The sequence below is a fragment of the Arvicanthis niloticus genome, chromosome 16 (genome assembly GCF_011762505.2).
Source record: "Arvicanthis niloticus isolate mArvNil1 chromosome 16, mArvNil1.pat.X, whole genome shotgun sequence".
Taxonomy (NCBI): Eukaryota; Metazoa; Chordata; class Mammalia; order Rodentia; family Muridae; genus Arvicanthis; species Arvicanthis niloticus.
In genome coordinates this window covers 67700490-67716135 of record NC_047673.1, presented here as the reverse complement: position 1 = coordinate 67716135, position 15646 = coordinate 67700490, and the positions used below count along the sequence as shown (strand labels likewise).

The window sequence follows — 15646 nt, the reverse complement described above, 5'->3', positions numbered from 1 at the left end:
CACATTAATGAGGCTCATGCATACCCACATACACTGTGTGCCGTCTATTCTAACCCCACCCCTCGGCACCCACGCATACCCACATACACTGTGTGTCTATTCTAACCCCCACCCCTCGACACCCATGCATACCCACATACACTGTGTGTCTATTCTAATCCCCACCCCTTGACACCCATGCATACCCACATACACTGTGTGCCATTTATTCTAACCCCACCCCTCGGCACCCACGCATACCCACATACACTGTGTGCTGTCTATTCTAACCCCACCCCTCGGCACCCACCCCTCCCCTGGCCTCAGTCGCTACTCTACTTTCAGGTCAACTTTACTTCCTTTAAGAGAGGATGTTTGTTCTTATCCTCCTGTGTCTAGCTTAGCTCACTTCCTACCACGCCAGGCATTTGGCTGTGTGTTGTATGATTCAGAGCTTCTTTATGGCTGCATTGTGTTCATATGCCACACTTCTTCATCTACACCCCTGCTGCTGGGAACCTGAACTGAAGGGGTGTCTGGGCTACTGTGAACATGGCCATGACAAACACAGGTGAGACAGTGTCTTTTCCATATGCATCTTTGTCTTTAGTACCACTGTGTTTTTGTTTTGTCTTGGTTTTGTTTTGTTTTTTTTTTTTTTTTTGGTGAAAGAATGAATGAAAGAAAATTTAGGTAAACGCAACTGAGCTCTTGAGAAATCAAACCCGATACCTGAGTGTTGAGGTTTTTACTCACTGCACGTGACACGGAAGGGGAAGCCGGCATTTAAGGCCTTCGCTCTAACTCATTGCCCTCTTCTCCTGAAGAACTAATGTTCAGTGCCGAGCAGCTGTGCATGAGCATCACAGGGAGCAACCCTGCCATGGTTGCCTCTCTTGGACCAGGCCCCTCAAATCATCATTTTTGGAGGAACACATTAAAGTCTTCAAGTCCCCAGAGGCCTGGGAATCTTGAAATTGTAGCTACATTTTCATTTTTTCTCCTTTATCTCTTTTTAAAATATATTTTTATGCCGGGCGGTGGTGGCACACACCTTTAATCCCAGCACTTGGGAGGCAGAGGCAGGCGGATTTCTGAGTTCGAGGCCAGCCTGGTCTACAGAGTGAGTTCCAGGACAGCCAGGGCTACACAGAGAAACCCTGTCTCGAAAAACCAATACATATATATATATTTTATTTGTGTGTGTGTGTGTGTGTGTGCGCGCGCCTCATATATTTGGGTGTCTGTAGAGGCCAGAAGAAGGTGACAGATTACTTAGAGCTGGAATTACAGGTGGGTGCTGGGGACTGAACTTAGGTCTTATGCAAGAAGCAGCAACTCCTCTTACCCATTGAACCATCTTTCTAGGCCCAGAGCACACAGCTCTGTGCTGTTATTCTGACACCACCAGAGGCCCCAGGCAATGAGGCAACCTGTTATATAGAGTAAGACCTTTGCAATTGTGAGCGTTACTATCCTATGCAGTGAGGAGACATCATGACCAATGCAAGTCTTGTTTTTTTTTAAAAATCATTTAATTGGGGACTTGCTTACAGTTTCAAAAGGTTAGTCTATGACCAGTTATGGCAGGAAGCATGGCAGCAGGCAGGCTGGCATGAGGCTGGAGCCATAGCTCGAATCTCACATGGTTCTCAAGTTGCAGGGAGAGAAAGAGAGAGAGAGAGAGAGAGAGAGAGAGAGAGCACTAGACCTGATGTGGGCTGTTGACATCTCAAAACCCATCTCTTCTGACATACCTCCTTCAAAGAGGCCACATCAACTCCAGCAAGACCACGCCTCCTAATCCTTCCTAAACAATTCTACCAACTGGGCACCAACTATTTAAACACTTTGAGCCTATGGAGGCCATTCTCATTCATCCACCACAGTGAGCCAAAATACAATTCTTATAAGTTGATTATCTCAGATATTTTTTATAGTAATGGATAGATGACTCAGACATCATAAAACACTTTTTAAACAGAAAACATAATATACTCAGGAAAATAATGCTATAATAGTAAAGGCATCCGTGATTTATCTATTGTTGTGTCCATAGATGCATGTAAGTATATAGTTACACAGCTAAAGTGGCATTGTTTGTTCTCTAGGATAACCTTTGGTTTTTCTTTGAAAATGTTGTGAGACAATTTCTGCATTGTCACAGTTATCTTAATTCTTAATCTTAATATTTAATATTTATTAATATATGATATTAATATATTAATAGTTATGATATATTAACAGTTAATCTTTTTTTGTTTTGTTTTTTTGAGACAAGGTTTCTCTGTGTAGCCCTGGCTGTCCTGGAACTCACTCTGTAGACCAGGCTGGCCTCGAACTCAGAAATTCACCTGCCTCTGCCTCCCAGGTGCTGGGATTAAAGGCATGTGCCACCACTGCCTGGCTTAACAGTTAATCTTAATACTTAGTGTTCCTTGGGGTTTTCCTGGTGAGATCCACCCATCATCTTATTTATTTATTTAGTTCTAAAAACTGGATCCAGGTCTCATGCATGCTAAAGTTCATATTTTACCACTAGGCTGCATGCTATTGTCATCACCCCATTTAAAATAGGACTCATGTCTGGCCCCAGCCCTGTGACTCTATCCCTGCTTTATACACCCCCCTACCCTCCTAAAAATGAGGTTGCTTCAGAAAGCCTGGACATGTTCTCTAATGTCAGGCACCTGAGAAGCTTTTCCCAATGGAGGCAGGTTTTCCCAAGGCTTGTTTTAAAAGTGATTTTAAAAACCAGCATTGACTTCTATCACACATCAAAAAGTTAAAAAATAATATTGCTGTCTGGGCATGTGGTATGAATGCGAGCACTTGGATGCAGGATTACAATGCAGCAAGATCCTGCCTAAGAAAACAGTATCATCAAACCAGATGTTGGCTGCTTAGCACAGTGTAGAATTAGTGACAACTACTGGGTAGGTTTAGCTAAAATGTCAATAAGAAATGAACAAATGACAAGTGATCAATTAGTTTAGAGAAGAGCCAGAAGCAGAATATTTAGGGTCAGGGTCCTAAAACCTTTACTGGTGTTTATCTACGAAGACTTAGAAATCTCAAAGGATAGTCAGTGCATTAGGTGTTCTTGGCTGAGGTGATGATAGAAAGAGAATGAGTTGATGTGTCTAACATTTGTAGCTGTTCAGGGGTGCAGCACCAACGTTAGCTGGAGTCTGATGAGGGGCTCATAGTGGAGACTCTAGGCCACAGTGAGACAGGGCACTTGGCAGGAGGGATTTCCAGACAACCTTAACTTAAGGAAGCTCATGAGAACTACCTTAGTCCCAGGAGGTGGCCTCTTATGCTTGTGACCTCCTCACAACTCCACAGGCCTTTCCTCCCCCCCCACACACACCTTCTAATACCTGAACCCTTTGGTGACTGACTACACTCAAACCTTAGTAATTAGGGAGTGGGTTTGTCAACTGGTAGACAGCTATAGATAGTACCTGTTGACTTTCCAGATATATTGTGTAAAGCCCTCTCTCCCTAGGAGAGTTGTGTCTGCGCTCAGGATATTCAGGATAACATAGTCACGTGACAGCACAGAGACAGCATAGGGGTGCTAGACCTCCTCAGCCCCGTGGCTGAGGGGTTGCTTTGCAGCTGGGTATACCAAACTTCTTTAAAATACTGACAAAAAAACATTCAAAACATCCCATGTAGAGCACTGTTCACATTCTAAGATAAATTTTAGGGGCACAGAGATAGCTTAATGGTTTCAGGAACTTGCTGTTTTTTGGTGGATGGAGGTTCAATTCCCTTGAATTAAAACTTACTGAACCTCCAGCTCCAGGGGATTTGTTAGCCTCTTCTGGTCTCATGTGCATATACCCGCATACAGATATACACACATACATAACACCTGAGGTGAGTGGGGAGGTAGAAGTCCTGGCTTTGCAAAGAATTTCAACTGTAAAGTTGTAAGTTGTGAGCACCTATTCAAAATGTGCCAGGTGGTGTTGGCTCATGCCTTTAATCCCAGCACTTGGGAAGCAGATATCCGAGTTTATGGCCAGCCTTGTCTATGGAGTGAGTTTTAGGATACCCAATATAACACAGAAAAACCCTTTTTTGAAAAACCAAACCAAACCAATTAACCAACCTACCAATCAACCATCCAAACCACCAAGCAAGCAAGCAAGCAAGCAAGCAAGCAAGCAAGCAAGCAAGCAAGCAAGCAAGCAAACAAACCATCAAACAAAAAGCAAAAGCAACCCTCTCATTTAGTAAAGCAGCCACAGAGTGAAGAGAGGCCCAGGAAGTAAGAGCATCGCTGCATTACCGGCTTGGGCAGCAGTGGGCAGGGGCCTCCTTCTTCTAAGAAGTTCTCTGAGGGCGAGGGTGGCAAGTATTTGAGTCTCCTTTCTGTGGGGCATGCTGTGAAAGCACATGTGAGCTGTGAGGCCTGACCCCTTACATCACTCAAAGGGGATTATGATGCATGGTGGGGTGGAAAGTTTTACTGAGCAACGCCTTTCAGGCTTAGAGAAAGCATGTTTTGAACGTCTCTAACAGAAAGCGTAGCTGCGTGTAAAACGTAAGGGCAGAAATCGGTGTCAAGGGGAAACCACACGGGTAAGTGACCCAGACTATCGGATCACTAAACTTGCTTTTAAACTTATGTTTCAAGGGTAACATAAGGCTAAGGATCTGGTGCTGTATATGCCCTTTGCAAGTTGGAACTAAAAAAGTAGGGTTGGCACAGGGACAAAGGAACCCAGCACTGCCTGGTCTAAAATAACACTAGTCTACAGAAGCCGCCTGCTACTAACGCCATTGAAGGAGGTTTTTAATTGTTCAGGAATATAATTCAAACCAAGCCACAGACCATCACTGTAACACAATTATACAGAAAAGCAAGTCATGGTCAGAGAAGAGAATGGCTGCAGAATGGTAGTTCACACCCAGCTATAGCAAAACTAAGCCCCAAACAAACACTGACACTGTCTACAAGAGGCTGGCCTGGAAACAGGGCAGTGATCAATCAAACTTTGCAGGTGGGAAGTGAACTATTTCTCTGAAGCTCCTGATGGCATGTAGGGGAAACCTGGGCCAAGGCTGAGTTTTCTTTTCAGCCTGGGCCCCACCCTGTAGAATGATGTCACTTACAACCAGGGTGGCTCTCCCATTTCCATTAAGCCCTTCTAGAAACAGCCCCTCAACATGCCCAGGGTGTGTCTCCTAGGAGACTGAAGTTGGCAGTGAAGATTAGCCATCATGACAATGATGACTTTTCTTCTTCAGATTTTCAAGTTTGGAGGTAGAACCATTAAATAACTCCTCTCCAATCCTCTGCTGGAGGACAGCTTCTCTTTATTCATCTCTCATTCCTTCTGTGGTGATTAGAGAGATTTTTGTTTGTTTGTCTGTTTGCATAGAACCTCTAAACATTTCCTTAAGCTGACAGGATGGCTCAGTGGGCAAAGGCACTTGCCACCAAGCCTGAAGACCAGAATTCTATCCCTGGGACCCATGTTAATTTAAAATGAGAACTGACTCCTGTAAATTGTCCTCTGGCTTCCACACATGAGCTGCGTGCCCCTCTTTCCCCCCAAATAAACAGGGAGTGGATTGTCTTAAAAATAACATGTGTTCTCAGAATTCAGGTAATATAGAAAAACAAAGAACATTAAAGTAATATAATCTTCAACCCAGAGAGACTTGTATGCATATCTAATTAATCATTAATTAAATTATGGCTACTATTGGGGCAGTGTGTAGCGTCTTGGTGCCTAGTTAATCAGAATTCCTTCCAGGATGGAGCAACTGTGCTGAGGATCCTTTACCTGCCATCTGCAAACATCCCTTTTATTCACCAACTTGGAAAATGCAGCCAGCCAGCCAGCCAGCCAGCCAGCCAGCCAGACAGGCAGGCAGCCATGGCAGTTTGCTGACACTCCTCAGGCCTCCTTACTTCTCTACTTGCCTCATGTAAAGGTGACTTACAAAATGGAGGAGCTTCTATTCACCTTGGTAGGGAACCCATGCAGGAGAACATGGTGCACCCCATATCCTACCTTCAATACTGGATTGTCTCCACATCTGCTGAGGGTGTGGGTTGATCTTGCTAATCCATAGCTTTCCTGGGCCAAAGAACACTAAAGTAAAAGGTTTGTGGCAGGTGACCCACAGTCAGGACTTGTCATTGTGAAGAGGTTTGTGAGGAAACCTCCATCCTTAACTCTCTCTCTCTCTTCCTTTCCCTTCTCTTGCTTACAGTCCTAGTGAAGCCATGACCACATTTACCCTCCTATGTCTCCCTCCCCCAGGAATCTCGCCTCCTCCCTACAAGTCTCCCTCCCTGTCTGTTTTGCTTAGGAATCACTGGGTTTTTAAAAACAATCTTCACTTAGAGATTGTTCTGTAGTCAAGTGGTCTGTCTTCTCTCTACTAAGCCAGTGTCTTGGTTTGTCTCCTATCACTGTGATAAACACCCAAAAGCAACTGGGGGGACGGGGTAGTGGTGAGGAAAGAGTGCTACACTGGGAGAAAGCCTTTGGGGAGGCTGAAGAGATGAGGAGAAGTTCCTTCCTGGTGATTCAGCATGCTTCTCTAATTTCTACTGTTCTGAAATCCTATATTCAAATACAAACTTTCATCATAGTCTTTGTCTCAGGTTTTAAACTTCTCTTTATCAGACAAATAATACATGGTGTTTAAGAAGAACCTGTCTGTGTTGATCAAGCCCTGACCAGTGAGGCATGAAGAAATCTGGGGGTGCGGAGTCAAAGGCCAAGGCTTGGGATGGGGTGGGGATGTGGGTTGGGGGTAGGGTAACCTCAGTGGTAAGTCATGTACTTCATGCATTCCTTTGAACAACCAGAAACAACAACAAAACCACAAGCTCAATTTGTAGCCTTGCACTTCACTTATAAACAGGACCATAAAGCCACCAAGGGCTTGGGCACTAAGACTGATTGGCACTGCCTGTGTCTGCTTGGAAATGTTTGCTATAATCACATGTCACACCCCACTCGACCAGCAAGGAAGCCGCAAACAACCGGATCCTTCTCAACAGCCTTTATTGCAGAAGCACTCTTTTAGTTTTTAGGAGGAGACCTCGAATGCCTAGGGCGAGCTGCTTATATACCCTCAGCCCTGGGCGGGGGGGGGGGGAAGCGCACGGAGATGCATGATTGGTCAGAATTGCAGTGCCTCATTAGCATACCTCATTAGCATACCCCATTAGCATCCCCCGCTCTGAAAGGGGTGATTGGTCAGGATTATAGTGCCTCATTAGCATACCCCGCTCGGGAGGGGGTGATCGCATGCGCAGTGCACTTGTTTACCGATATATCGTACCAGAAGCCGGCGCCATCTTGACCAGCCGAGTCGGGTCAGTGGCCTACAATCACATAAGACAGAAGCCTCAGAATTCACACAGACTGGAGGCCCCACTCGACTTAATGGCAGAAATCTATCTGTTGGCACAGTAGTATCTTGAACACAATATCCACATATTTTATGTAGAAAATGTCAAACTCACAGAAAAGTTGAAAAGATAATGAAATGTAGGTAGGTACTTAATGTACCCTGGACCTGCTTTCTCCAGTCTTTAATATTTTGCCATATTGCCCAATTCATCTTTTCATGATGGAGGCCCAATCCAGGGCTCCCCACCCACCCCCTTGCTTGAAGAAAAGCAAAAGGAATTGGATCATTTTGTCAAGATAAATAATTTTTTAGAATGTGTAAGTGGAGCTTGAAGACCTTTGAGAAGACATAATGGAAAAATCTATGACTATGATTTTAAAGAAGGAAAAGAATTTCATGCCAAAGCCATAGAAAATAGTTTAAATAAAATCATAGAAAAAAAAATCTTCAAACAGGGATGAAGTACACAAAGATGGTGGTGGTTGCCCGAATCTGCTGAGGAGTCTGAGAGACCCATGGAGACTCTGAGAGGTGACAAGGCAGTGGGAAGGGAGTCTGCAGGGCTTGTAATAGCTTCAGAACAACAACAACTAAGGGGTGGGGAGGAGGCAAGTCTTATGGGAAGGTGCTCTTAAAATGTGGACTTGCGAGATTGTAAGGAAAGATGGAAGAACAGAGCTCTGTGGAGAATGACTAATCTCTATCCTTTGCTGCTGTAGCTCAGGAGATGTCTCAGGAAGATGTGTGGCCCCCTGAGCATCCTCAGAAACAGGTATTTGCTGGATAGGGCAAGGCTTAGGCACACCAGCTGGTCAGCCACTTACATAAGGCCACTGTGGCTGCAACTCCTGCTGCTCGTCCTGCTGCTGGGTAGAGGGAGCTGGGCATTGGTTTGGCCCAGTTGTGCCTGGTGAACTGACCATGGGAGGCCAGCACCAAAGACAGGGTGGAATGCAGAGGCCTGGAGCTCCCTTGGAAACATGTCATAACTAAAAAGGAATGGTTCTAGGCTGGCCAGTACCCAGGATGATGCCTCAGCAGCTCTGCCTGCCCTTCTGGGAGATGGAGAATGCAGGGCAGCAGCAAAACCTGCAGGTTACAAGCACAAAGGTCGAGCCTGGTGAGCCTCGGGTGGCATACATTGAGGACAGGGAGGTATACGGCAGCCAGGAGTTTGTACAGAACCTGCCCCTGGATGTCATTCCTAACTGCAACATCATCCTGACTGTCAGAAGCCAGGACCCTCGCCTCTCACCCTCACCCCCTACCTCTCCCCACCTGCACAACGTCCTGCTTTCACAATCCTGACTGGCCTTCTCTCACAGCGCCTTCTGCTCCCTTTCCCACGCTCGCCTTTCTGACCTTCCCTGCCACTTTGCCTAACTCTCTTTCCGATATGCAAGACCGCCTCTCTTCTCAGGTTTGTGAGCTGACGGATATTCTCCACCTCCAAAACCAAGTTTCGAGTCTCTCGGTCCTTTGCTCTTCCTCTGCCTCTCCTCCAGATTCCTTCCACCTAGCCTTTCCTGTCAGTCGATCACAGGTTCCTCCCTTACAGACACCCGAAGCTTCTGACTCCCAGTCTCGGCAGATTCCTTCTGATTCCCAGTCTCGGCAGATTCCGCCGCCTCCCCCCCCCCTTGGTCTGGTGCTTGGTGTTCCCCCTCCTCCGCGCCTGCTGCACCCCCTTCCCGCCTTGTGCCTGCTTTCTCTTCCCGCCCAGCTTTTTATATTTTAGAGATTATTGTGTAGTTGTTACCATTCTCCCACATTTTTCATACATGACCCAGAGTCCTTCCTCAACAGCATAGATCAAGGATCTTCTCTGAGAACCAGGAGAGAACCCCTGACTGCCCTCACCTTGTCTGTCATACTAGGGATTAGTGCCATCAGTGCAGGCACGGGTATAGCTTCCTTGGTGACTTCCAATAATCACTATGCTCATCTCCAATCCCTCATTGATAAAGATTTAAATAATTTGAGGGAAGGAGTACAAGACCTTAAGGACTCTGTGGCTTCTCTTTCTGAGGTGGTGTTACAGAACAGGAGAGGACTTGACCTTGTCTTCCTTAAGGAAGGGGGTCTCTGTGTGGCCCTCAAAGAAGAGTGTTGCTTTTACTCCGATAAGACAGGCCTTGTCCAAAATAGCCTGGACAAGGTCAAAAAGAGTTTAGAAGAAAGAAAAAGAGCCAGAGAACAACAAGAGTCATGGTATCAAAACTGGTTCTCCACCTCTCCTTGGCTCACCACCCTGTTGCCTAGTTTACTAGGACCCCTTGTGGGCATTCTCTTGCTTCTCTCGTTTGGCCCTTGGGCTTTTAACCATCTCACAAGTTTTGTTAAGAACCAGGTTGATTCTGCCATCAGGAAGCCGGTCGAAGTTCATTACCATCAACTGAAGACTGAAGAAGATCCAGAAGTGATTCTGCTAGAGACTGGCACAGCTGCCAGCCCCCCTGCCTCCCCCTATGGCCGACCCCTAGACTTCCACGCCCTCAAGAAGGGTTCCTGGTATGCCTGGCTCTGCCCTCGTTTCTCTCGCTAGGGAGCCTGGCCTCTTGATCACCCCGACAAAAATTGGCTTTTTCCTAAACTAAGGCCTGCCTTTGATGTGGCCCTCTAATAGCGGGGAGTCTTCCTTTATGGCGACATTACACCCCAAACTGACAAATGGCTGGTAACCTGAGCATTCACAAAGGGATTAGGATGGCTGTGAGTTAGCCCGATGACGGGATTATTGTAGGTCCACTTCCCAGGGGCCCACCCAATGCAGCCGGAAAGGAGTGCGTGGTGCTGGGAGTGGGTGCAGCCTACATAGCCTAAGACAGGGTCCTCACCCTCCTTTCACCCACCTCGGGGTCCTTTGACGTTGCCCATCGTCGACAGTCTAAAGCCTTCGACCATCAACATGACTCATCTCACATCAATGTCTTGGGGTTATGAACTTGTCCAAGACCCCCCCCATAATTAGACCTCCAAATTCTAGAATTCACATAGTTGGGATTGATCACAAGATGCCCTCTCCATCTAAACAGAGAAGGGGGAGATGTCAAAAGCCAGGACCCTCGCCTCTTACCCTCACCCCCTACCTCTCCCTACCTGCACAACCTCCCCTGCAGCTTCATCCTGCCTGGCAACCACAAGATCCAGGTTGGCAGCTGCAGATAGACTCATAGACTCAAAGTAGTGTCTTCTGAGAACAGCAGTGTACTGTGTCTTCTGAGAAAAGCAGGTAGACCACAAAATGTTTCAGGGCACAGGCCAAGAAGATTCTGTACTTTTCCACCACCTGGCCCCTCTTACCCCCTCCCCTTGTAAAATATATTATAAAAAGGTGCTTTGCACCCAAATATACGGCTCTTGACAAGCAATTGCTTCCTTGAGTCCTTTCCCCTTTCTCGCCTGTTCTTCTTTCAGGTTGCAGTCCTTCTCTTGCTCAGGAATAACCAGGACCCTCGGGTTGGGTCACTTGACTCTGGGCAAATCCTGACAGTAGGATATCTGAGAGAAGTCTCAGAAATGGTCTAGTATTTATAGTGTGTCAGAAACCAGAAACCTTGAACCAGACCTAGCACTGGTTGCAATGAATATTTGCATGGTCAAAAAATATATGTATGTATATATACACACACAAACATATATATGTGAGTGTGCATCTATCTATCTATCTATCTATCTATCTATCTATCTAATCTCTATACATTGTGAAGAGCTTTTGGGGCTGCTTGGCAGGAATCGGACATTAGCTAAGGACAAGGAAATGGGCTTTAGGCAGGAATCTGACATTGGGCCACGACAAGTAAGTGAGTTCAGGCAGGAATCTAATTTTAGGCTAAAACAAAAGTCAGGAAACCAAGTCTTAGGCTAGAACAAAGAAGTAGGCCTCAGGCATGAATAGAATATGACTGTGGGATAGGACAGGGAAGTAGGCTCAGATATTTTTGTCATCTCGATGAGCCCTTAGAAACAGAAATCATGAGAGTGGGGGGGGGTTGATCATGGGACTTTGTATATTGCCTTGTTTGTTCCTTGATTGTTTGTATTTATTGTATTGTTGGTTTCTCAACCTAGAACTGACCTAAATACTTGCATGTAATTGAAAGGGTTTAAAAGAAAAGGGGGAATAAACAAACCTGTCTTCAGCCTCAGAACTGGCTGGGGTCATGCTGCAATTTTGTGTAATCATCTCTTTTCTTTTAATCCTCACTCTTGCACTAGAAAGCCTGTTGACTGATTGAGTGGGCTTGGTCAATATATGTCATATAATATACATAAATATATCACATAATTATGCCACTATGACAAATATTCGATGGAGAGGTGGGAAAGAACAGAGGAACAGAGAAACAGAGGCATGTGTGAGCAGTAGAGAGGTGGAGCTATAGACTCAATGGTGGTAAGAAGTGTGAGAAAAGGCTGCAGTTGATGGGGGGACTCATCGTTGCCAAATAGGACAGACACAGTGGTGTTTGGTCCACAGCTTCTACTCTGACTCAGCCCCCAACCACGCTGCCCAGTCATATGATGGTCCTGGTTCTAAGCAACAACTGGGTGTCCAAAATGAAGAACAGTTCACTTTCTGAATTGGACCTCCTTGAAAGGCCTCTATGGTCTTCGATACCTTTGGACGCCATGTTGGTATCTGTGGTCAACTGCCCTAGGTGTATTGGAGCCAGAGGTTTGTGTGGATGGCTGTGGTCCTTCCGCAGCTGAGAGTCAGGTTGATGTCCCTGACCCAAATTATCACCAAAAGCCATATGGATGTCCTTGGTCTGGGTTACCAACTGAGACCTTGTTGATGTCTATGGGCTATGGTGCCACCCAACCATATTGATGTGGGTGTCTTGTGATGTTGCTTGAGTCCAAGGTGATGTGAGTGGCCTGAGGCCTTGTTGATGTCCTTGACCTGTGCTGCTGTTGAAGACTATGATAGTGTCTGTTGCCTGTGCAGTGGCAAAAGGTTGTATTGATATCTGTGGTCTGTTACTGGAGTCCTAGGTGAAGTCCATGGCACATGCTGATGCTCAGGACCATGTGGATGTCCACAGTCTGTGCTGTCACCAGAAACCATTTGTAACTTCATGATCTATGCTCCTGCTGACAATAAAGATGAGGAAGCTACATGGAATTGGTGACTGTAGACTTTCAATTGAGAAAGGGACACAGAAGGCTTCTGTGACCATCCCTACCATCCCCCTATCCTAGCCAAAGTAACAGCCTAGACAGAAAGCCATCAAAGAGAACTCTTAAAAATTATGAAAGAGCCGGGCAGTGGTGGCGCACGCCTTTAATCTCAGCGCTTGGGAGGCAGAGGCAGATGGATTTCTGAGTTCAAGGCCAGCCTGGTCTACAGAGTGAGTTCCAGGACAGCCAAGGCTATTCAGAGAAACCCTGTCTTGAAAAACCAAACCAAACCAAACCAAACCAAAAAACAAAAACAAAGAATGTGAAGTGTAGCTTTCCACAATTGATGGCTTCTTATAGTGGGTGGGGTGAGGGAGTGCTCAGTTTTCTTTAAGGGGCTGGCACTGGAAGTTTGACCATGCTCCAGTGAGCATGGGGGCAACGCAAGTTGAACTTATTTCTCCTTCTGTTTCTCCTTCTCCTCCTCCTCCTCCTCCTCCTCCTCCTCCTCCTCCTCCTCCTCCTCCTCCTCCTCCTCCTCCCCCCTCCCCCTCCCCTTCCCCTTCCTCTTCCTCTTCTTCTTTTCCTCCTCCTCCTCCTCCTCCCCCTCCCCTTCCCCTTCCTCTTCTTCTTCTCCTCCTCCTCCTCTTTCTCCTCCTCCTCCTCCCCCTCCCCCTCCCCCTTCCCCTTCCCCTTCCCCTTCCTCTTCCTCTTCTTTTCCTTCTCCTGTTCTTCCTCCTCCTCCTCCTCCTTTTTGATGGGGGGAGGGGTCCCATGGGTGGGAGGCCAGACCTGAGAGGACTGGGAAATCTGCTTGAGGTTGAGGGACCCTAAGGGGTTTTCCAGTACCACACCCTCCTTTCCCCTCCTGCCTGGGGTCAAGGCTAAACCAAATTCCATTCTCCACCCACAGGAACACTCTTGAGTAAAAAATTCTCAGAAGGTACTGACTGATAGTCACCTGACCCTCTGGAAAGTCCCAGGTAGAGTTCAAATCCATGTCATGCTTGCTAGCCAATAGATTTAAAGGTCAGTATGCTTAACCAGTAAGTTTTAACTATAATCTTGCTGATGTAACCTGTGCCCCTAAAAAGTAGAAAAACTGTCATTGGGTTCGACTTCTTAGTAATTCGCCTTGATGGACTTATTGAAGGTCAACCCTGATGCACCAGAAAAGATACCTCTTGCTTTTGTCTGAATCTGCTGTGTCTCGGTGTTTCACTCAGGGGCTTTTTGAACTACCACTGACTGAGGGTGTGTGTGTGGGGTGCCTTACAAGGTTCATGATGTGAAATTCCAAAATAATAAATAAAAACAACAAATAGACAGGACCAGAAAAGAATTTTTGAATAGTCGAGGTATTGTGCTGGATGCCTTTGATCTCAGCATTGGGTAAGCAGAGGCAGGTGGATCTTTGTGAGTTTGAGGTTAGCCTGTTCTACATAGCGAGTTTCAGGACAGCTAGCCCTATATAGTGAGACCCTGTCTCAAACAGATAAACAAACAACCCCCAAATGAAGAAAACAACAAGGAATAAACTGCACATGTCATATAATGGTTAAAACACTGGATATTACAGACAGAAAAGTAATATTGAAAACTGCAAGAAAGGGCTGGAGAGGTGGCTCAGTGGTTAAGAGCACTGACTGCTCTTCCAGAGGTCCTGAGTTCAATTCCCAGCAACCACATGCTGGCTCACAACCATCTGTAATGAGATCCAATGCTCTCTTCTGGTGTGTCTGAAGACAGCAGCATGTACACACACACATATATATATATATATATATATATATATATATATATATATATAAAATCTTTTTTTAAAAAAGAAATTAAAAGAAAAGAAAACTGCAAGAAAGATCAGTTTCATATGAAGGCAAGCCCTCAGAATAATAGCTGAGTTTTCAATAGAAATCTTAACACCAGAAGGGCTTAGAGAGATGTTTCCAGTTTTCAACAAGATCAGAACTGCAGACCAGGTGTGTTGCATCCAAGTGCAGCTATGATCACGAGCAAGATCCATATCTGGGCTTTTTGTGCCGTCTGCCAGAGGCTTCAGACTTTGTATGGGGAAGACAGATAAAATGTGGGGTTCAGGTGGTGCTGGGACGGTGTGACATCAGCCACGCCCATAGGCAAGGGTGAAACATTTAAGGACAGCTGCCTCCCTGGTGACAGCTTCCCTCAGGACTCAGTAGTAGACAGATGGGTGAAACTTCCTTTTGTTTGTTTGTTTTGTATTTCGAGATAGGATCTCTCTGTATACCTTTGGCTGTCCTGGAACTTGCTCTCTAGACCAGGCTGGCCTCAAACTCACAGAGATCCACCCACCTCTGCCTCCCAAGTGCTGGGATTAAAGAAGTGAGCCACCACTGCTAGGCCTCCATCTTGTCCTTCTAGAGCCAAACCCACACGTGTGCTGAGTGATAGCAAAGCCACTTTTGAGGACTTTTCTGCTTACTTATTCTTTCATTGAAAAATTAAAATTTCTGGCACTACCTATAAATCCTTCCTTTTTTTTTTTTTTTTTTTTGCAAGACAGAGATTCTTTCCCTGGCTGTCCTAGAACTCCTTTTGTATACCAGGTTGACCTTGAATTCACAGAGATCCACTTGCCTCTGCCTCCCATGTGCTGGGATAAAAGGTGATTTGGGGGGTTGGCAAGATGGCTCAGGAGGTTAAAACACTTGTCACCAACTTTGGTGGCCTGAGTGTGATCCTTGGAATTCACATAGTAGAGGTAGTAGAGAACAAGTTTGTACACATAAACACACACACACACACACACACACACACGTAAGTAAAAATGTAGCTAAAATTTTTAAAATTCTATTTTGTAAAAGTAATTTTTATTTGCCAGATGTAATTGTCATCTCAGCGGCTTACTGCTGAATAAGCTCACCCTTTCTAGTTCTTTCTGAACTCTGGCTGACTGGTTCAACTCAGCTGTTCTGGCCCAAATGCTTCTCCAAGCTGACTGATTCAAGATGACTTCTCTTGGCTTCTGACTGAATAGTTCTGCTCAGCCTTATACTAACTTTGGCAACATGTTCTAATCTTCGGATCCTTTTCATTATCTGACTCACTCTGTCTTCACCTGTGACCTGTTTCTGTAAAACTGTCCTGGTAAAACTGGCATACACCCACA

General features: G+C 45.8%; 1 protein-coding gene across 6 annotated transcripts in view; it reads right to left on the bottom strand.

Moving 5' to 3' along the window:
• Spmip3 (sperm microtubule inner protein 3) overlaps positions 1-15646 on the bottom strand; it is a 43630-nt gene that overhangs the window by 16010 nt on the left and 11974 nt on the right. Inside the window, exon 2 of one of the 6 annotated variants that reach the window (XM_076914576.1) lies at positions 7303-7345. The exons of 3 other annotated variants lie outside the window; for them this stretch is intronic. The gene's annotated coding sequence lies outside the window, so the exon portion shown is untranslated. Of the gene's footprint in view, positions 1-4282; positions 4528-6017; positions 6218-7302; positions 7346-15646 lie in introns of those variants that run through there. 2 more of the 6 variants (XM_076914578.1, XM_076914577.1) reach the window with 2 other exon arrangements.